Source organism: Schistocerca cancellata, chromosome 10, assembly GCF_023864275.1.
Source record: "Schistocerca cancellata isolate TAMUIC-IGC-003103 chromosome 10, iqSchCanc2.1, whole genome shotgun sequence".
NCBI classification, from domain to species: domain Eukaryota; kingdom Metazoa; phylum Arthropoda; class Insecta; order Orthoptera; family Acrididae; genus Schistocerca; species Schistocerca cancellata.
In genome coordinates, this window is record NC_064635.1 from 10,196,418 (window position 1) to 10,220,381 (window position 23,964).

The 23,964-nt window shown below is 43.4% G+C and overlaps 1 protein-coding gene across 1 annotated transcript in view; it reads left to right on the forward strand.

The window, feature by feature from the left end:
• The first annotated feature begins 9,193 nt into the window (after positions 1-9,193).
• The window catches only part of LOC126106320 (uncharacterized), a 121,097-nt gene continuing 106,326 nt past the window's right edge, over positions 9,194-23,964 (forward strand). Inside the window, exon 1 of the mRNA XM_049912555.1 lies at positions 9,194-9,344. The gene's annotated coding sequence lies outside the window, so the exon portion shown is untranslated. The remainder of the gene's footprint in view (positions 9,345-23,964) is intronic.

Here is a 23,964-nt window from a genome sequence, read left to right on the forward strand (position 1 = left end):
TGGCACTTATCTACACAAACGCCCATAACTCAGGTGTTTATGAAGCTTTTGATTTGGAATTTTTTCCTTAGTTAACAGAAAAACACACTTAACAGACATGTAATTGTTTAAGCAATAAAGTTACAAATAACAATACAAAAAAATTTAATGTGTGTCACTTTCCGATTTCCAGAAAAAGGGTCGACAGAAGCGTCTGATCCCACGCGTCAGCTTTGACCCGTGACGTAAGGGTGCTGTCGTGTGTGAAGTCGTGACGGCGCAGTATTTGGTTTGTGAGTGTGGCGTGTTTGTAAATGTCGTCGTGTTGTGGTTTGTTGTGCTCTCTGGTGGTATGTTCAGGGTTTTCGTTTGTGTGGTGTAATGGGCTCAGTTTGCTTTGCTCGTTATCCAGAATTGTTCGAGTGTCGGCTGTGTTTGTAGTGAAATTCGTTTCCGTGAGTTAACGATTTTGTATGAAGGTTTAGTGTTGTTCGCTGTACATCGTGTGGTAATTTTAGTAAAATTAATCGGTTGTTGTTTTTGTTCAGGAATGGATATGACGGATAAAATTAACAGTGCGCAGGTCAAGGGAAGTGTTCGATCCCATTGTGTGGCTGTGTATTATAATATTGGTATCGGGAGATGTTTTTGAGCTATATAGGCCAAGGGAAGTGATTGATCCTAATTTATGGGATTAGGAGCTGCTGTTGAGTAGGCTAAATGTCCGATTTCAGACGATATTGTGTTTAGTGGTATTTGGAGAGGTTTGTGATGTCGGTTTTTTTCGTCGTTTAGTGTGGTTTTATATGGGGGCGGATGTCTAAATTTGTTTATATTTAGTTTGCCCCCACCCAAAAACACCCCATTTCCCGCACTTGTCCCGTTAGTGTCATTAAGCTTTTTGTGGAAACTGTGTGTGTTTGTTTTTCGATGTATTTTGGTCCTCATAATGTGTACGTACCGACTTTATATGCACCATATTGTAATCGTGGTTTAAGGTCGTTTCCGTCATATTTGTGACGTCATGGGTCAAAGCAGACGGGCGGGATCGGACGCTTCCTTATTTCCCCAGAAAAAATACAGATACGTTGAAAAATACTTAACCTGGTGGGAACTTACAATTGGTCTTAAATAATTCCCAAGATAGTGCATATTGTAATAAAATTATTAATGGGTTTCTATGAATGGACACACAAATAAATGTAAAATCACAATACTTTGTGTTGTGATGGAAAAAAAAAAATTCTAAGTAAGATCATCCAAACGTGACACCCACTGCTTCAGATTTTTACAAAACTTTTTTCTATTTGTTACTTTCTGCATGGCAATAGTGAATGCAAAATTTCTCCACATAAATGCTCCAACTGAAGTTCATCATTTGAATTGCTTTACTTCAGACAAAAATAATAAAACAGTAATTATCTTATTTTCTACGCATCACTGTGATATTTCCCCAGATGTCACAGAAGGGATGTGTCTTTATTAGAAAACAAATTAATAACTATTCTAGACTTAAACTGTTGTGGTCCAAACAATGATTTTTAAATCAAGTTCAAGACAAATAACCGAAGCTACGCTCAAATAAACATTAATATTAAAATTAGTCTGTTATGACATTACAACCGGCTTTTAACAGCGTGAGTGAGGTCTACCATTTCTAATCAATTGATACTACGTACATTTTTAGGCGTTTCGTCATTAAGTTTGAGTCACGTATGATTCAATGACATGTTTGTACACGTCGTAGATAAATTCAAAAGATCTGGCATGCTGATCCAGAACAGAAACGGTGACAATTCACAGGCCTTACAACAATATCCCGTACACTACAGTACTCGTCATCTACGAAAAAACAAACCCATCCATACCAAATTTGTTTACTTTACCAATGCCTATAGACTCCAAGAGATGACACTTCTATATGACATGGATGATAGCACAGACTAGCTGATACGCGGAAAAGTTCTTTCGTAGGCACAATACTCACCAGTCCATAATGTGCAGCAGATAAGCTTATTATAGTGTAAACAATTATTGCAATCCTGTCCGTCCTTATAACCAACCAGATGTTCATCTGCAACACAGCGTTTTAAAAATCATTCCTTTCGCTAGGTGCTCTGCTAATTGTGATCGAGTAATGATTATTGTTAAATGCATGACAAAAACCAAATCAGCAGAACGTTAAATGCCTAATTCCTGTGTTTTGGCAACTGATAAATCTCTCATGGTTTAAAAAATCTTTAGATGTCAAATGTCAGAATATTACGGTGCAACATGTATGGAATAGAACAGCCAAATACAAGCACTCGTGTCAGTGTTCCAACACATTACAAACAATAACAGAAAGAAGTTTTTTCTGCCCTTGAGCATCTTTGTCGACATTGATTTGGGCGCTGTTATCTTGTGGAAATCGACGGCGTTTAGATAACATCTGTGGTCATCTAACATACGGAACTCGTATCACGGCCTACCGATAGTTGTGTCACTGTATAAGTTTTGAACGATGTCATTTAGGTTAAAAGAGTAGCGCAGTTGAGGTAAATTTTTTGCAGATAACACATTTAACCACGTATTTGACAAGTATTTACAGGATCTCCCTAAATGCGCTGAGAAATTGAACATTTGCACTTAAACTGCTATATTAGTCATAACAGAAGGAATTTTTAAAACCTCTCGTAGTATACTGTCATCGCATCTATCAAAAAATTCAGAAACAAACCGTCGTCTACTTGGTTATAAATTTTAATTAATTTCTAAAGAAAATATTGATGTCGGTATTGATTTTGCTAATATGACTTAAATATGCTGCATACACCTATTTATATAACTGTAGATAAGAAAACCACCTCTAATTAGACTCATTTTATTCCTTCAGTTCCCTTTATACTGTAAATCTTTGAGAAAGTGGTCTATAATACAGTACTGACGTTTATCTCAGCAGAACTTGTTAACTGTCTTTCAACGGCCGGACTTCGGTCCTCTCGCAGCGTAGTGTAATGCAGTGTCAAGTTGTGTCGTGTGCGCGTGAACTTAAAGCGTATGTAGAAGTATCATTACCGCACAGTTGTCAATCGGCTTTCTGTGTCAGCAGCCAGAGGCGCCGGTATTGTCGGTGAATTATTCCGAGCCGTCATAGAGATTTTATTATTTTTTATATACGTTCTTGTGTTGTTCTTTTCCTTAGTGACAAGAAATAGTTTTAGTTCAGATACATTTATCGATTCTAGGATGGTGTGTCTTACCCATGAGCTTACCACTTCCTTGTGAAGAGCTTAACTCCTTAGGGGAACTCAATAAACAAATGGATCGCATCTGGTATGATGGATTCATTGGAGGCGACGATTCCGTCAGTTTCAGAGCGCTTATCCCTATTCTGGCCACACGGCCCGGCACTATGGTACCGTAAGTGGAAGCTGCTTTCCTCTCTGCTGGTATTATGGCAGACGCCACCAAATTTGCGTTGGTTGTAAGTCAGCTGGAGAATTGTTACACCACTGAAATGGAAGACGTGATCACCACACCGCCGAGAGTCGACATGTTATAAAAGCTAAAATCAGAATTGATACATTGTGTTTCCACATCACAAGATGAATGGCTCTAGCAAGCATTAAGCCACAAGGACAAAGGAGATTGAAAATCTTCCCAATATTTATGGCATTCGCACAGGAATGTGGACACTGGAACAGAGCCAGACAACCAGCTGCACACTTTGTAGAGCAGACACTTGCTGCCACAGACGAAAGCCATCATAGCATTGCAGACAGAGGTGCTTTTGGATGCGGTGGCTGACTTGGCCAGTTGGGTGGTGGACTGTATAGTTCCTGCTCCGATTGGCTCATCAGTTGCTACGTGTGACAACATGCCGGCAATGTCAAGTAATCCAGTTCATCAACGATGTTCTCTGTCCCAACTGATGCACTGGCTGTGATGTCTCATAGTCTAGTATCAAAATGGTCACATGGGCAGATTACGACAATCTGGCAGCTAAGTTCGAGACCCTCACCAAGTGAATTGACGAGTTGCTATCTTGGTGTGACAGCAGCAGTGACAGAAACTGGTACCAAAAGAGGTCTCGAAGTCATTCCCCTCCTCGATATTCGGACAAGAACAGCAACCAGTCTGCTGATATCACAGAAGATTTGGGGACTGTGCACACAAGCACACATCACCATGCATGTACCAAAAACCAGCAACAGTTGGACGTAGTCACAGCTTCTGGTTGCCAAGCATTGTCCTGGCGCCAGAATGAGGTTTTCACTCTGCAGCGGAGTGTGCGCTGTTATGAAACTTCCTGGCAGATTAAAACTGTGTGCCGGACCGAGACTCGAACTCGGGACCTTTGGCTTTCACGGACAAGTGCTCTACCAACTGAGCTACCCAAGGACGACTCACGCCCCATCCTCACAGCTTTACTTCTGCCAGTATCTCATCTCCTACCTTCCAAACTTTACAGAAGCTCTCCTGCGAACCTTGCAGAACTAGCACTCCTGAAAGAAAGGATATTGCGGAGACATGGCTTAGCCACAGCCTGGGGGATGTTTCCAGAATGAGATTTTCTCTCTGCAGCGGAGTGTGCGTTGTTATATCCTTTCTTCCAGGAGTGCTAGTTCTGCAAGGTTTTTCAACTCCTGAGATATTTTCGCAATGGACAATGTGGAGAGGAACATCTTTCATGTATTTATAAGTCTTATCATAAACACACATACAAAAACTGGACAATACTTGTAGTGTTTATGTCTAAAATAAGGTGTGATATATACGTCTAACAAAAAACAGTTATATTAAGTGGTGTGCTGATGGTGTATCTGATTACGTATATCTGACCCTCTTGTAAACAATCTGTCTACTAGCAAGAAAGCAATACCAGTACACCCAAACCGATTAAAACTTGTGTGCGATAATGACAAATTAGATGTAAGTGCACTCAGATCTATTCGATCTTGCTACTGCCATGTAAATCTGAATAAGTACAAAAGTGGTCCCTGTGCGAAAATCCATAAGCTGTGTGAAATAATGTTCTTACCTCGTATTGATGTCAGCTCAGATAACGCTTTGTTCTGCTCTCAGCACTACTAAACTAACTACAGTTGCAGAAGCCAAAATGTAAGATTTTTGACTTCAAAATCTTACTGTATTGTGAAACTGACTTGCAAATTGTTAAGCCATATCATAAAAATTACATTTACGCAATAAATGATCTTTACAAAAAATACAATAAAAAACTTGGGTTTACGTATAAAGCTGGTCTTATTCAAATTCATTCTACAGCAAAAACGCATAAATACATGCATATTGATTACCTTATTGCAGATCGATGTAATAACTGTAGAAAGATTCTTCAACAAAATTTCGTAATAATATTTGTAGCATTTTCTTAATTTTACTTCAAATCTTATTTCTTCCATAAATCATTAATAAACAACAATGAAATTATTATACTGAGTATTTAATACTAAGTGACTGCCCACTCCGGAGCATCGCAACATGGATGCATGAGCTGTTAACTCGATTGTGCGATATTTCATATCTCCCCTTGCTATCTTCGGGACTGAGTGGACGATATTTTTTCGGAAATTTTCTCGTGATTTGCAGAATTTATTTACATTGGTTGACTGTTCCGTCGATTCTGGTAGAGTATTTTATCAATTACGAATGGAAACACACACAATACTGGTGTAATATTCTACGATATTTATTATTTACTTAACAAATCGGCTTTCGGCTTTTATGCTATCATGAGGTACAAAGATAAGCATGTGGTGCACAGAAATGTTGTTGGATCGAAGATTATAAACTAGTGCATCTACAGAATATCTTCGTTACCAATGACGAAAATGTTAATGTTAGGTTTAGGAATAAAACAAGAGTGATTATTTCAGGTATAAATGCGATGTAAATTGTTTAACCTATGTAAAATATGTGACACATTACTGGTAACTAATGAGCTACACACAAATTACAACATTTGTTCATAGAAGACAATAAATTGAACAATGAACTTTGGTGACATGTTCCAAATGTGTGGCTGAACAAAATAATCTTGCCTTTAGCGTGTCCTAAGTTACAAACAGATAACATACACCAGTGAGATTAAGCAGGTAAGTGAAGCAGCTGTGGTTATACAAAGCAAAATGTTTAACACAATAAGAGAAATTGTAGTAAAGGAAATAAAGGAAAGTGGGACACGTGAGGAAGAGTAATGATGTACATGGGCTGGTTGGGATTATGAGCAGTAATGCTGTTAGAAGTGGCAAGTAAGGGAACAGTTATACGCTTGGGATGGTGGATATAAATTACCCTTCTTACTCACATGCTCCGATTTCCTTTGTTTTCGTTACTATAATTTCTCTTGCTGTGTTAAAGATTTCTTTGTAACACTGTTGCTTTACTTAGCTGCTTAATCTCACAAGTACATCTTATCTGTCTGTAATTTAAGACCTGTTTAAAAAAGATTATTTTTTTAGCCACACATTGGAAACATGTCACCGAAGTTCATTGTTTAATTTATTTTCCTTTATGAACAACTGTTGTAATATTTGTGTAGTTCATTAGTTACCAGTAACGTGCCACATACTTTATCTTAGTTAGATAATTTTACACCGGATTTACACCTGAAATAATCCTAATTTAAAATCTTTGGTGTAACAAAACTGCGACGCAAAATCCTGCACCGCCAAACTTTCGCAATTATGGTCGGCTGTTGAGGTAGCATGACGCAGTGTTTCTGCAGGGGACTTAACGGCTTGAGTCCATGCTGTACTACGCCGGCCAAGAGGAGGTTCGACCCGTTATTAGGAGCTATCGCAAGACTTTGGCTTCTGGGTGTATACTGACATGAAACGACTGTTGACATAGCTGCCTGCTGCGTTATGACTACAAAGATATTTTGGGGCCGGCCGGTGTGGCCTTGCGGTTCTAGGCGCTTCCGTTTGGAACCGCGTGAGCGCTACGGTCGCAGGTTCGAATCCTGCCTCGGGCATGGATGTGTGTGATGTCCTTAGGTTAGGTTAGGTTTAATCAGTTCTAAGTTCTAGGCGACTGATGACCTCAGCAGTTAAGTCGCATAGTGCTCAGAGCCATTTGATATTTTGGTAGCTTGTAAAAATTTAAGAGGCAGTTTATTATAAGTGCGATTACTCAAAAAAAGAAGTAGAATGGCCGTTATCGTGGGGCTCTTTACTTTTAGGTGACGTAGTTGTTGCAAGAACGATCGTCTATACCCATCCTGCTTAAAATACACTATTGGCCATTAAAAATGCTACAGGAAGAACAAATGCAGATGATAAACGGGTATTCATTGGACAAATATATTATACTAGAGCTGACATGTGATTACATTTTCACGCAATTTGGGTGCATAGATCCTGAGAAATCAGTACCCAGAACAACCATCTCTGGCCGTAATAACGGCCATGATACGCCCGGGCACTGAGTCAAACAGAGCTTGGATGGCGTGTATAGGTACAACTGCCCATCCAGCTTCAACACGATACCACTGTTCAACAAGAGTAGTGACTGGCGTATTGTGACGAGCCAGTTGCTCGGCCACCATTGACCAGACGTTTTCAGTTGGTGAGAGATCCGGAGAATGTGCTGGCCAGGGCAGCAGTCGAACATTTTCTGTATCCAGATAGGGCCGTACAGGACCTGCAACGTGCGATCGCGCATTATCCTGCTGAAATGTAGGGTTTCGCAGGGATCGAATGAAGGATAGAGCCACGGGTCGTAGCACATCCGAAATGTGACGTCCACTGTTCAAAGTGCCGTCAATGCGAACAAGAGGTCACCGAGACGTGTAAATAATGGGACCCCATACTATCACGCCGGGTGATACGTCAGTATGGCGATGACGAATACACGCTTCCAATGTGCGTTCACCGCGATGTCGCCAGACACGGACGCGACCATCATGATGCTGTAAACAGAACCTGGATTCATCCGAAAAAATGACGTTTTGCTATTTCTCCACCCAGGTTCGTCGTTGAGTACACCATCGCAGGCGCTCCTGTCTGTGATGCAGCATCAAGGGTAACCGCAGCCATGGTCTCCGACCTGATAGTCCATGCTCCTGCAAACGTCGTCGAGCTGTTCGAGGAGATGGTTGTTGTTTTGCAAACGTCCCCATCTGTTGACTCGGGGATCGAGACGTGGCTGCTCGATCCGTTACAGCCATGCGAATAAGATGCCTGTCATTTCGGCTGCTAGTGATACGAGGCCGTTGGGATCGAGCACGGCGTTCCGTATTACCCTCCTGAACCCACCGATTCCATATTATGCTAACAGTCATTGGATCTCAACCAACGCGAGCAGGAATGTCGCAATACGATAAATCGCAATCGCGATAGGCTACAATCCGACCTTTATCAAAGTCGGAAACGTGATGGTACGCATTTCTCCTCCTTACACGAGGCATCGCATCAACGTTTCACCAGGCAACGGCGGTCAACTGCTGTTTGTGTATGTGAAATCGGCTGTAAAGCCGGCCGGAGTGGTCGAGGGGTTCTAGGCGCTGCAGTCTGGAACCGCGCGACCGCTACGGTCGCAGGATCGAATCCTGCCTCGGGCATGGATGTGTGTGATGTCATTAGGTTAGTTAGGTTTAAGTAGTTCTAAGTTCTAGGGGACTGATGACGTCAGAAGTTAAGTCCCATAGTACTCATAGCTATTTGAACCATTTTTTTCGGTTGGAAACTTTCCTCATGTCAGCACGTTGTAGGTGTCGTCACCGGCGCCAACCTTGTGAGAATGTTCTGAAAAGCTAATCATTTGCATATCACAGCATCTTCTTCCTGTCGGTTAAATTTCGCGTTTGTAGCACGTCATCTTCGTGGTGTAGCAATGTTAATGGCCAGTTGTGTACGAACGCGATTACTCAAAAAAAAAAAAAAAAAAAAAAAAAAAAAGGAGAATGGCCGCTTTCGTGGTACTCTTTACTTTTAGATGACGTAGTTTCTGCAAGAACGATCATCTCTACTCATCCTGCTTAAAATATAAGGGAACGACAGCTGTGCCCGTACGACGAGATAATGCTAGGGGGGAGAGAGAGAGAGAGAGAGAGAGAGAGAGAGAAAGGGAGAGAGAGAGAGAGATGGAGGGAAGAGAGGGGGAGGGAAGGAGAGAGAGAAGATTCTGTAGAGTCACGAGAAGTTTGTTTGTGACTGCGAAGAGATATCGCCCTTGGCCTTGGACGTGATAAAGCGTGTAGCGGCTCTCACAGTGTTTACCAGATGGTCCACAGTCTGTTGGCGGACGTGCGCGTGCCAGCAGCCGGCGGCAGCGGGGAAGGCTCCTGACAGCTGCCACTGCCTCGCCGCTCACTGCCGGGTCGCGGGTTCGAAGCCAGTCCACAAGCACAGACGAGTCGCGTAAGTCTGTCTCTTTCCTCAGCAGAGCGGACCTCGTTGCACAGACAATACTGCGGAGGGCGACCGGGGGTATTTTCTGAGAGTTTCGCATTGAGCCACTCGTGGTCTTCGCTGGCTCGATACAGTCTAACTACGTTTCGTTTGATTTCCTCGTCCCCCTTGATTTTTGTATTTACACTGAGGTTACAACAGTCATGCGATACCTGCTAATATCATGTTGGCCGTCATTTTGCCCAGAGTTTTGCAGCAACTCTATGTCGCATGGACTGAAGTCGTTGGAAGTCCCTGCAGAAACACTGAGCCATGCTTTCTCAATAGCCGTGCATACCTGCGAAGGTGTTACTGGTACAGGATCATGTGGACCAACTCACCTCTCGCTTACGTCCCGTAAATGTTCCATAGGATTCTGGTCAGCTGATCTTGGTGGCCAAATGGTTTGCTCTAATTGTCCAGAATGTTCTTGAAATCAATCACGAACAAGTGTGGCCCAATGACACAGCGTACCATCACCCATAAAAAAAATTCATAGTTGTTTGGAAACATGAGGTCCACGAATGGCTGTAAATGGTCTACAAGTAGCCGACTGTAACAATTTCCAGTCAATGACCGCTTCAGATGAACAAGATGACCAAGCCTATTCCATGTAAACACAGCCCACACCATTATGGAGCCACCACCAGCTTGCGCAGTGGCTTGTTGACAACCCGGGTCCGTGGCTCTGTGGGGTCTACGCCACACTCGATCCCTACAATCAGCTGTTACCAACTGAAAGCGGGGCCCATCTGACCAGGCCACCGTTTTCCAGTCGTCTGGGGTCCAACCGAAATGGTCACGAGTCCAGGAGAGGCGCTGCAGGCGATGTTGTGCTGTTAGCAAAGCTACTCGCTTAGCTCGTCTGCTGCCACAGCCCACTGATGTGAAATTTCGCCTCACCAAGTATACGTTCCTCGTACGTCCCACATTGATTTCTGCAGTTATTTCAAGCAGCGTTGCTTGTCTGTTAGCACTGACAACGCTACGCAAGCGTTGCTGCTCTCGGTCGTTAAGTGGAGGCCGACAACGACTGCGTTATGCGCAGTAAGAGCTGACGTCTCAAATGTGGTATTCTCGTCACACTTTTGACGCTGCGTGTCTCGGATTATCGAATTCCCTAACGATTTCCAAAATGGATTGTCCCATGCATCTAGTTCCAACTACCATTCTGCATTCAAATTCTGTTAATTTTCATCATGCGGCCGTAACCACATTGGTGATCTTTTCACGTGAATCACCTCCGCCATTGTACTGCCCTTGTACACCTTGTGTACGCGATACTACCGCCATCTGTGTATGTGCCAATCGCCATCTCATGACTTTTGTCACTGTATATTGCACTGAAAATGCCTGCAACAGCGGTACACACATCAATGGTATGCGTTGTGCCTCTTGTCTCGAAACAAACTTTTTGCATCCGCCCTTCAGGCCACGATTAGCCTACCGGAACCATCCGACCGCCGTGTCATCCTCAGAGGGGGATGCAGATAGCAGGGGCGTGGGGTCAGCACACCGCTCTCCCGGTCGTTATGATGGTATTCTTGACCGAAGCCGCTACTATTCGGTCGAGTAGCTCATCAATTGGCTGCACGAGGCTGAGTGCACCACGAAAAATGGCAACAGCGTATGGCAGCCCGGATGGTCACCCATCCAAGTGCCGACCACGCTCGACAGCGCTTAACTCCGGTGACCTCACCGGAACCGGTGTATCCACTGCGGCAAGGCCGTTGCCTGTTGAGAACAGTGAAGCTCACAATACTGTTCGCCCTCAGGCTCGCGTTCAGAACTGCTCGGTTCTGTACCAACGTTAATTGTCCGGAAAGAGTGACACACAGCAGTGTGGACAAAGTTACTGCTCATCAGCTGGCCGATTTGCACGTCGTTTGTGGGTTCACTGAATGCAGTGCGAGAGCAGCAACAAGCGTCATACAGCTGTCGTGTGTTGTATATTTTGCGGAATTCGTATTACAGATCTTTTGACTGTTGTGAAGGTATTTTCAAAGAACCCTAAGGTAATTGGGGCAGCAAAGTGAATGAATCGTAATTACGTTATTACTCTGTAACGAGCAATCTGACAACTCGGCTGTCTTATACCAAAATACTCAGAAAATACCACTGTATATATATATATATATATATATATATATATATATATATATATATATATATATATATATATATATATGCTGTTGTCGTTTCTGCTGTTTTTGTCTTCAGTTGGAAGACTGGTTTTATGCAGCTCTCCATGACACTGTGTCCTCTGCAAGCCTCTTCGTCGTCGAATAGTTACTACAACTTCTGAATCTGCTTACTGTATTCATCTCTCGGCCTCCCTCTAAGAACTTTCGTTTCCATATTTTCTGGAGGAAGAGGAGGGGGGTATGTCGGTGTGAAATATTTTCTTAAATGACTGAAGTTATACGTGAAGTTCGTTGGAAATTGCTAAATGCGCTTATTGTCAAATACTGGATTAATCAAGTCCGGGAATATAAGCGACTTCACTTAGGCTGCCTCAAGACGAACACACAATGTTTAACTGTAACACGTATATTATTTGGCTAAATTTTTAATATCCGATTTTACCTCCTAGTGACTAGATTACGACAGCTCTTTAAATTTTTAAAATCGGTCTATAATTACGCGAAATACTGGAAATATACACTACTGGCCATTAAAATTGCCACACCACGAAGATGACGTGCTACAGACGCGAAATTTAACCGACGCGAAGAAGATGCTGTGATATGCAAATGATTAGCTTTTCAGAGTATTCACACAAGGTTGGCGCCGGTGGCAACACCTACAACGTGCTGACATGAGGAAAGTTTCCAATCGATTTCTCATACACAAACAGCAGTCGACCGGCGTTGCCTGGTGAAACGTTGTTGTGATGCCTCGTGTAACGAGGAGAAATGCGTACCATCTCGTTTCCAACACTGATAAAGGTCGGATTGTAGCCTATCGCGATTGCGGTTTATCGTATCGCGACATTGCTGCTCGCGTTGGTCGAGATCCAATGACTGTTAAAAGAATATGGAATCGGTGGGTTCAGGAGGGTAATACGGAACGCCGTGCTGGATCCCAACGGCCTCGTATCACTGGCAGTCGAGATGACAGGCATCTTATCCGTATGCCTGTAACGGATCGTGCAGCCACGTCTCGATCACTGAGTCAACAGATGGGGACGTTTGCAAGACGACAGCCATCTGCATGAACAGTTCGACGATGTTTGCAGCAGCATGGACTATCGGCTCGGAGACCATGGCTGCGGTTACCCTTGACACTGCGTCACAGACAGCAGCGCCTGCGACGGTGTACCCAACGACGAACCTGGGTGCACAAATGGCAAAACGTCATTTTTTCGGATGAATCCAGGTTCTGTTTACAGCATCATGATGGTCGCATACGTCTTTGGCGACATCGCGGTGAACGCACATTGGAAGCGTGTATTATTCATCGCCATACTGGCGTATCACTCGGCGTGATGGTATTGAGTGCCACTGGTTACACGTCTCGGTGACCTCTTGTTCGCATTGACGGCACTTTGAACAGTGGCCGATGCATTTCAGATGTGTTACCACCCGTGGCTCTACCCTTCATTCGATCCCTGCGAAACCCTACATTTCAGCAGGATAATGCACGACCGTCTGGTCAATGGTGGCCGAGCGACTGGCTCGTGACAATACGCCAGTCACTACTCTTGTTGAACAGTGGTATCGTGTTGAAGCTGGATGGGCAGCTGTACCTGTACACGCCATCCAAGCTCTATTTGACTCAATTCCCAGGCGTATCAAGGCCGTTATTACGGCCAGAGATGGTTGTTCTGGGTACTGATTTCTCGGCATCTATGCACCCAAATTGCATGAAAATGTAATCACATGTCAGCTCTAGTATAATATATTTGTCCAATGAATACCCTTTTATCATCTGCATTTCTTCTTGGTGTAGCAATTTTAATGGCCAGTAGTGTAATTTTTGCTGCCCTTGGAAGGTGTTATGTAGGCAACCGGCAACTGGTATCGGTTTCCGGTATAGCGGTTTACTGATACAGATAGCAACACAAATGTTCAACCCGTAGAAGCTGAAATAACTGCCTAGTGCAGCAGCTCGACCTTGCATGGATTCGACAAGTCGTTGCAAGTCCCTTGCAGGACTATAGAGAATCCCCTATAGCCGTCCGTAACTGCGATTTTGGTGCTGCAGATTGTTCTGCACGATCTGACCTCTCGATTACGTGCCATAAATGTTCCATGGGACTCAGGCCATCTGGCTGGCCAAAACAGTCACTCGAATCGTCCACTTCAGCCGCCCACTTCCCTCCAATACTAAACTGGTGAACTCTTGATGTCTCAGAACTTGTCCTGTCAACCAATCCCCTCTCTAGTCAAGTCATGGCACAGATTTCTTTTCTCTTCTATTCTCTTTGGTACCTCCTAATTAGTTACATGATCTACCCATCTAATCTTCAGCATTCTTCTGTAGCACAACATTTCAAAAGCCCCTATTCTCTTCTTGTCCAAAATGTTTGTCGTCCATGTTTCAATTCCATACTTGGCTACATTCCATACAAACAATTTCAGAAAATATTTCCTGACACTTAAATCTGTATTCGATGGTAACAAATTTCTCTTCTTTAGAAACGCTTTCCTTGTCATTACCAGTCTACAATTTATATCCTCTCTACTTAGGCCATCAGCAGTTATTTTGCTGCACCAAATAACAAAACTTATCTACTACTTTGTCTCGTTTCCTAATCTAATTCTCTCAGCATCACCTGACTTAATTATACTAGATTCCATTATCCTTGTTTCGCTTTTCTTGATGCTCATCTGATATCCTCCTTTCAAGACAGTGTTTATCCCACTGAACTGCTCTTCCAAGTCCTTTGGTGTCTCTGACACAATGGCAATGTCATCGGCAGATGCTAAGAGTTTTTATTTCTCCTCCCTGAACTTTAATTCTTACTCCAAATTTTTCTTTGGTATCCTTTCTTGCTTGTTCAGTGTACAGATAGAACAACGTCGGGAATAGGCTACAACCCTGTCTCACTCCCTTCTCAACAACTGCTTCTTTTTCATGCCCCTCGACTCTTGTAACTGCCGTGTCGTTCTGTATAAGCAATAAACGTAGGTTTAGCTTTCCTTAACCTATCTTCTAAGATAAATGGTAGGGTCAGTATTCCCTCGGATGTCCCTGCTTCGTTTCAGAATCCAAACTTATCATCCCCGAGGTCCGCTTCTACCAGTCTTTCCGTTGTTCTGTAAAGAATTCGTGTTACTATTTTGCAGTCATAACTTATTAAACTTATAACTCGATAATATTCACACCTATGAGCACCTGCTTTCTTTGTAATTGGAATTATTATATTTTTCTCGACTCTGAGGGTATTTTGCTGGTCTCATTCATCTTGCTCACCACACGGAAGAGTTCTGTCCTGACTGGCTATCCCAGTGCTATCAGTATTTCTGACGAAAAGTCGTTTACTCGTGGGGCCTTGTTTCGGCTTAGGTCTTTCCGTGCTCTGCCAAATTGTTGACGCAGTATCATATCTCCCTTCTCACTTTCATATCTACGTCCTCTTTGTGGCGTTTGCTGTGTTATTCAGTGGTTTGGTATTTAACTAATTCGTAAATGGAAATGATAATCTTATTTTATTACGTTGAGTAATTACTAAATAATTTTTCTCCCGGCTAAAGATTTGATCAAGTTGCTAAAGAACTTCAAGTTAACGTCGTGTTAAAGTGTTGTCACTAAATCACAGTTCATACAACAGATTCTATACAACTATGGATTATGATGGAAACAGTTATCTTCAGCAAAATGATCATTAAAACCACAGAATGTCAGCCGCGCACAACACTGACGTATGTTACCTGAAACAATATTGTTCGCAACTTGTGCGTAATTAATTTCGGCTCCATACATCAGCTAGAAAAGTTTGTTATAACTATCGTGCTTTGAGCACTGTTTTTAAAGAACCAATCTGATTCGAATTATTTTCATTAAAATGAGTTCGGGACCACTGGTGCACATTTATTTTTACACATTTGTATGACGTTCAGCATTTATGTCTGCAGAGTTGCGTAATTTGAATTTGCCGCTGTGATAATTGTTGAGATGGCGGCAGACAATTGATAGAGACTTTCTATTGTTAGAGCAAATAAGTAAATATTTAAAATGTTTATTAAACGCTATAAACTATGCTTTCATATTGTGCAGTATTTAGACCTCATCAAGCAAACATTTGATTTGTTTCTAAGGAAAACACAGACAAAAACGCGATACAAATCGCTATCATCAATGGCTGCGCTCGTTGCAGCGGAAATAAATGATTAACACAGATAATGCTTACTGAGAGAGGAATTACAGTTACAAATAATTATTCACTCATGTTTATAATAATAATGAACTCTATTTTCAAGTAATAATTAACAAATAATTACAATTTCTTAACAGACCTCAGTTTGATATGCGTCTTGCGTGCTGAACCTACAAAAGCCAACCAACAAAAGGTAAAAAAAACAAAGGAAGACAAACGCAGATCATAAAAGGAATTTACAATTATCATTGACTTTGTATGATACACATCGATATGTCTAATTACATCATAGAATATTATATAAGTAATTAATTCACTATTTTTTCATATGCCGAATAGATAATGTTTATAACTGTTACACTCATAATTTCCTCTCGTCGCACTGTAGCCAAAAATTTATCACGTGGATGTTACATCTTCCATTACTATAATATTTCCCTTAAGTTCAGGTCCTTTATATACTCCTTGCACCTTTCAGCTTTCCCTTCTTTGCTTAGTGCTGGTTTTCCATCTGAACTCTTGATATTCATACAGCTGCTTTCTTTTCTCCAAGTGGATCATTAATTTTCCCATTTATATAATATATTTGGGGAAGGGACCAAACAGCGAGGTCATGAGTCCCATCGGATTAGGGAAGAATTGGGAAGGAAGTCGGCCGTACATTTTCAAAGGAACCATCCCGGAATTTGCCTGGAGCGATTTAGGTAAATCACAGAAAACCTAAATGAGGATGGTCGGACTCTGGTTTGAACCGTCGTCCTCCCGAATGAAATCCCAGTGTGCTAAAATGAATATGACATTTCGGTGGGAGTGTAACGATACACAAACAGATACACACGTGTGTGTGTGTGTGTGTGTGTGTGTGTGTGTGTGTGTGTGTGTGTGTGTATGTGTGTGTGTGTCGCAACACTCCCACCGAAATGTCACATGTATTTTAGCACACTGGACTTGCATTCGGGAGGACGACGGTTCAATCCAGCGTCATATGACTGGATATCAACCGACCAACTTGTGCTTCAGAAGACCGGATGGAACCCTAGAAATCAGTACCTAAAACAATTGCGACATTCTGGCAAAGTACTTTGGAAAACGTCTCAACACGGACCCCCCTATGGAAGAAATGATGACAGAAACGGGCACTTACAATCCAGATAGTAAACCTCCAACTCCAGAAGAAGAATAATCAAGTCACTCAAGAATCGTAGAGCACCAGGAGAAGACGTCATCATCGCGGAAATCTGGAAGTTACAAAACACAGAAAATTCCTGACGACTGGAAAACTGCCCTGATACACCCACCAAACAAGAAAGGTGACAAGACTGGCCCGAACAACTACAGAGGAATATCCCTACTACGGGTCACATACAAGATCCTCTCTAAAGCTTTACTGAACAGACTAGAATGCCAGACCGACCACTTGATTGGGGAATACCAAGCAGGCTTCCGTAAAGGGCGGTCTTGAGCGGAACAAATTTGAAACTTGAAAATGATTTTACAACACAAACAGAACCTGATCATTACCTTTGTCGACTTCAAAAAGGCGTACGACTCTATCGACCGGAAATCTCTCTTCAAAATTCTCGCAGAATACAATGTAGACAACAAAACACGGGCTATCATAGAGCAAACTTTGACCAACACGACCTCCAAAGTAAAGTTCTGTGGGGAACTATCAGAGCCCTTTGAAATTCGCACAGGTGTCCGACAAGGCGATGGCCTCTCACCTCTCCTTTTCAATCTAGTGTTAGATAAGGTAATAAAAGAACGCCACAACCTTAGGAAACCTACAGATTAAATTCCTGGCTTTTGCAGACGATTTGGCGTTTGTCACGAAAGATATAAATTAAACAAAATCGCTATTGAAAAACTACACGAAATCGCTTCCAAAACTGGACTACAGATCTCTTACGAAAAGACAGTTTATGAGCACAAAGAAACTCTCGTTTCTGAACACAAAGTACGGCACGATTTACAAAACGGCAAACTTTAAATACCTCGGTGAAACACTGCAAATGAGCCGACATAACAGAGACTCAAACGAAGAAAGAAAAACTAAACTGGACAAGGCATACAAAGTAGTGTGGAATCATTACAACAAGAAGTCTATCTCACAAAAAGCCAGATTACGCCACTACGACACGGTGGTGCTCCCCGAGGCACTATATGCAGCAGAGACCACACTAATCCTAGGACTTACACGTATCAGGCAACTAGAAAAAGTAGAACGGAAAATACTTAGGAAAATATCTGGCGCAACTAACAACAATGGAATATGGATCAAGAAACCTACAGAGGAACTATACAAACATACGGGGACAATGACGGAAAAGATTAGAAAACGCAGACTATAATTGTATGGACACCTGTACAGAATGCCATCACACAGACTGACCAAACAGATCTTTGACTGGGTAAGCACTAGAAACAACAAATGGATGGCAGAGGTAAAAAACGACCTGAACCAACTCAACATAACAGCAGACACAATAAACGACAGAATAAAATTCAGAAACATCATTAAGAAAAGTAAACTACATGTGATACACTGTACAAACGAACAGGTGTAAAATGGACCGAAGAAAGCAAGCAAGATCACAGCCGGAAGATGAAAGAAATATGGGCAACCAAAAAGGCAATCAAGATGAAGCCGAAAACACGAAGCCGAAAAGAAGCATGGACAGGGGACCGGAAACAGAAAGACAGCGGGCGAATGAGGGAAGTTTGGGCAGCAAGGTAGGCAGCAAAAGGAACTGGCCATGTAGTTTAGTCCAACTGCGCTCTTTAAGGACAAAACACCAATAATAATAATAATAATAATAATAATATACATACATATGAAGATAAGTCAAATACCATTGTTCACAGATGTAGCTTTAAAAACACACTAGTAGTTCTATAATAATGATTTATTAAAAAGGAGCTTCCACCCGCCATTTCACTCCCATAACGTTAAACTTCCAAAAATTCTGAAATACGTATTTCTTTATTTCTGACCGAGAAACCAAATACCAATTTTCGTAGGTCTAGCTTTAAAATTATCTCAGTAGCGAACTTTTCTTAAAAATCCTTCATTCCCTGTTTCACACCCTAAGGATTGGAATTCCGAGAAATAGCGTCTTAAACGACACCTCCTGTATAAGATCTACGCCTTCTCCAAATTTCAAGCATCTATCCTTAGCGGCTGGGCGATGACAAAAAAAAAAAAAAAAGTTCAAATATGTGTGAAATCTTATGGGACTTAACTGCTGTGGTCATCAGTCCCTAAGCTTACACACTACTTAACCTAAATTATCCTAAGGACAAACACACGCCGCGCGGTACTAGCCGAGCGGTCTGAGGCGCTGCAGTCATGGACTGTGCGGCTGGTCCCTGCGTAGGTTCGAGTCCTCCCTCGGACATGGGTGTGTGTGTTTGTCCTTAGGATAATTTAAGGTAAGTTGTGTGTAAGCTTAGGGGCTGATGACCTTAGCAGTTAAGTCCCATAAGATTTCACACATATTTGAACTTTTTTTTTTTTAACAAACACACACACACCCACGCCCTAGAGAGGACTCGAACCTCCGCCGGGACCAGCCGCACAGTGGCTATGATCAGCCGGTGAGTCAGTCAATCAGGATATTGCCTTTTATGTACGGAAAAGAACATTGCGAAGCCATGTCGGCTTCACTAGCGCCCGTGTAATCTTCATTTTGCACCTTATGTGGCAGAACAAAAGGTAGCTTTCCCCACGCGTTTTACGGCAGATCACAGAGCACGGACCAGGGTACAAGGCGGGATCCACCTCGGGTCGCCTGTACACGGATTGGAACCCGGCACTTTGTGAGCACAGAGGCAGTAATCTGAGCGGCGGCTCACGCCGCCCGTTTTGTCAGTTTGTTACCGCAAAAATACAGCAGCCTCGGTCGTGACCCGTCTTGCGTAAGACGGACCGGCAGATAAAAGGCTCGGCCTCTCCCAGTGGCGGCGCTTCAGAAGCTGGGCGTGCCGAGTCAGGCAAAGAGAAAAACATACAGAATCCGAACCCGACACCTCTGTAATACACGCGCGTGATCACAAAAATCCGGGAGGGTGGAACGGTCCCACAGGACTGGAAATGTGCTTCGATGCACGCACTGCTTAGAAAAGGCCGTAAGGCAGACACGAACAAATACACTGAGGCGACAAAAGGCGTAGTATCGCGTACGTAACGTGTAAAAGGGCAGTGCATTGGAGGAGCTGTGATTTGTACTCGGGCGATTCGTGTGAAAAGGTTTCCGACGCGATTACGACTGCACGACGGGAATTACATTACTGGCCATTAAAATTGTTACACCAAGAAGAAATGCAGATGATAAACGGGTATTCATTGGACAAATATATTATACTAGAACTGACATGTGATTGCATTTTCACGCAATTTGGGTGCATAGATCCTGAAAAATCAGTACCCAGAACAATCACCTCTGGCCGTAATAACGGCCTTGATACGCCTGGGCATTGAGTCAAACAGAGCTTGGATGGCGTGTACAGGTACAGCTGCCCATCCAGCTTCAACACGATACCACTGTTCAACAAGAGTAGTGACTGGCGTATTGTGACGAGCCAGTTGCTCGGCCACCATTGACCAGACGTTTTCAATTGGTGAGAGATCTGCTGGCCAGGGCAGCAGTCGAACATTTTCTGTATCCAGAAAGGCCCGTACAGGACCCGCAACATGCGGTCGTGCATTATCCTGCTGTAATGTAGGATTTCGCAGGGATTGAACGAAGAGTAGAGCCACGGGTCGTAACACATCTGAATTGTAACGTCCAGTGTTCAAAGTGCCGTCGATGCGAACAAGAGATGACCGAGACGTGTAACCAATGGCACCCCATACTATCACGCCGGGTATGCGCCAATATGGCGATGACGAATACATGCTTCCAATGTACGTTCACCGCGATGTCGCGAAACACGGATGCGACCATCATGATGCTGTAAACAGAACCTGGATTCATCCGAAAAATGGCGTTTTGCCATTCGTGCACCCAGGTTCGTCGTTGAGTACACCATCGCAGGCGCTCCTGTCTGTGATGCAGCCTCAAGGGTAACCGCAGCATGGTATCCGAGCTGATGGTCCATGCTGCTGCAAACATCGTCGAACTGTTCATGCAGATGGTTGTTGTCTTGCAAACGTCCCCATCTGTTGACTCGGGGATCGAGACGTGGCTGCACGATCCTTTACAGCCATGCGGATAAGATGCCTGTCATCTCGACTGCTAGTGATCCGACGCCGTTGGGATCCAGCACGGCGTTCCGTATTACCCTCCTGAACCCAGCGATTCCATATTCTTCTAACAGTCATTGGATCTCGACCAACGCGAGCAGCAATGTCGCGATGCGATAAACCGCAATCGCGATAGGCTACAATCCGACCTTTATCAAAGTCGGAAACGTGATGGTACGTATTTCTCCTCCTTACACGAGGCAACACAACAACGTTTCACCAGGCAACGCCAGTCAACTGCTGTTTGTGTATGAGAAATCGGTTGGAAACTTTTCTCATGTCAGCACGTTGTAGGTGTCGTCACTGGCGCCAGCCTTGTGTGAATGTTCTGAAAAGCTAATGATTTGTATATCACAGCATCTTCTTCCTGTCGGTTAAATTTCGCGTCTGTAGCACGTCGTTTTCGTGATGTAGCAATTTTAATGGCCAGTGGTGTAACAGATTTTGCACGGGGAACGGTAGTTGCAGCTGGACGCACGGGACATACCATTCCGAAATCGTTTGTGGATTCAGTACCTGAGATCCAGAGTGTCAAGAAACTGCCGAGAACACCAAATTTCAAGTGTTATCTCCCACCACGGACAACGCAGTGTCGACGGCATTCACTTAACGACCGAGAGCAGCGTCGTTCGCGTAGAGTTGTCACTGGTAACACACGGCGAAGCTGCCCGAAATAACCGCAGAAGCCAATGTGAGACGACTACCAATGTATCCTGTAGGACAGTGCGGCAAAATATGGAGTTAATGGGCAATGGCAACAGACGACAGATGCGAGTGCCTTCGCTCACAGTACGGCCAACACCGACTCAGAGGAAGGCCTCGGCGCTTGTTGGTGACGTCACGTCAGCTAGGTGCGGCGAACGCCAGGTCTGTTGCAGGCAGAAACGCCCGGGCGTGCTTATCACTATAAGTCTCTTATTTTTGGACAAAATGTTTGGTATTGTTTTGGATTCTGCAATTTTATTTAGAAGAAAGATTTTCTTACTATCGTAAAACTACAAATGAAGGTCATAGTTCTGTATTACTGAATCCTGTTGAAACAAACCTAGATCAATATGAGAAGATGCTTAGCCCCATTGCAAGCTTCGAAAATTTTACATTCAAGTAACTATATTTACTTGATCCATTTTGTTATCGAAACTTACCCCAACCCCCTTATAATTAACTCGTTTCTTTTATTTACTTATTTATTTTTGTTTGACATCGTCAATGGAAATGTGAACTAATTTACATGTCTAAATGTCCAACTGTTGCCAGTCATTAGATTACAGTCGTTTTCAACGAAAGAAATTCTAAACAGGAAACAAAATCGCTTCATACATCGAAAATACTGCTGAGCTTAAACTTTTTTAAACATGCACATTAGAAAAGATAAATATTCCCCTCTTATAATAATATTTATAAGATAAAGAAATTTTGTTTGATAAAACAAGTATCTCTCTTTCGCCTCTTCTTCTGTCCCCCACCCCCTCCCCCAACGTGTACAATCGCAAGATATTTCATTAACATTCAGTACTCCTCACCCCATAGTTAACCAAGATACCTAAAGAAGAGCACCAATATGTTCACAGTTTCTCGTAAAAGCAACCCAGTACAAACGTAACTTCTTCAGATTTACAAATAAGGTAAAGAAGCACTATTTCTGTTGCTGCAGGACCATGAAGTTGTTTTTGTATGTCAGTCCTTAAAACAGGTGGAAATTTAAGTTCAGGAGTAGACTATTTGTTAAGAAGTGTAATGAATTACACAATTAATTGATTGCAGAAATCTCTGAGAACAATGTGTGTTGGTCAACTAACGCCAATAGTTTCACATTTGCCTGTGTCAGAGAGGGAGACACCACCATTTTGAGTATGCCTGCAACAGACCTGGCGTTCGCCGTGCCTAGCTGACGTGACGTCACGAACAAGTGCCGAGGCCTTCCTTTGAGTCGGTGTTGCTACGGCGCCTCTCCTCTGCTCGTGACCGTGTCAGTTATATCCTAAACTACTGGAAAACCATGCGCTGGTCAGATGTGTCCCAGTTTCCGTCGGCAAGAGCTGCTGGTAAGGTTCGAGTGTGGGGCAGACCCCACGAAGCCATGGACCCGACTCGTCAACAAGGCACAGTGTAAGCTGGTGGTGGCTCCATAATGGTGTCGGATGTGCTTAAATGGACTGGACTGGATCCGCTGGTCCAACTGAGCTGATCATTCACTGGAAATGATTATATTCGGATAAGGTTCGACTGTGGGGCAGACCCCACAAAGCCATGGACCCGACTCGTCAACAAGGCACTGTGTAAGCTGGTGGTGGCTCCATAATGGTGTGGGATGTGCTTAAATGGACTGGACTGGATCCGCTGGTCCAACTGAGCTGATCATTCACTGGAAATGATTATATTCGGATAAGGTTCGACTGTGGGGCAGACCCCACGAAGCCATGGACCCGACTCGTCAACAAGGCACAGTGTAAGCTGGTGGTGGCTCCATAATGGTGTGGGATGTGCTTAAATGGACTGGACTGGATCCGCTGGTCCAACTGAGCTGATCATTCACTGGAAATGATTATATTCGGATAAGGTTCGACTGTGGGGCAGACCCCACAAAGCCATGGACCCGACTCGTCAACAAGGCACAGTGTAAGCTGGTGGTGGCTCCATAATGGTGTGGGATGTGCTGAAATGGACTGGACTGGATCCGCTGGTCCAACTGAGCTGATCATTCACTGGAAACGATTATATTCGGATAAGGTTCGACTGTGGGGCAGACCCCACGAAGCCATGGACCCGACTCGTCAACAAGGCACAGTGTAAGCTGGTGGTGGCTCCATAATGGTGTGGGATGTGCTGAAATGGACTGGACTGGATCCGCTGGTCCAACTGAGCTGATCATTCACTGGAAATGATTATATTCGGATAAGGTTCGACTGTGGGGCAGACCCCACAAAGCCATGGACCCGACTCGTCAACAAGGCACAGTGTAAGCGGGTGGTGGCTCCATAATGGTGTGGGATGTGCTGAAATGGACTGGACTGGATCCGCTG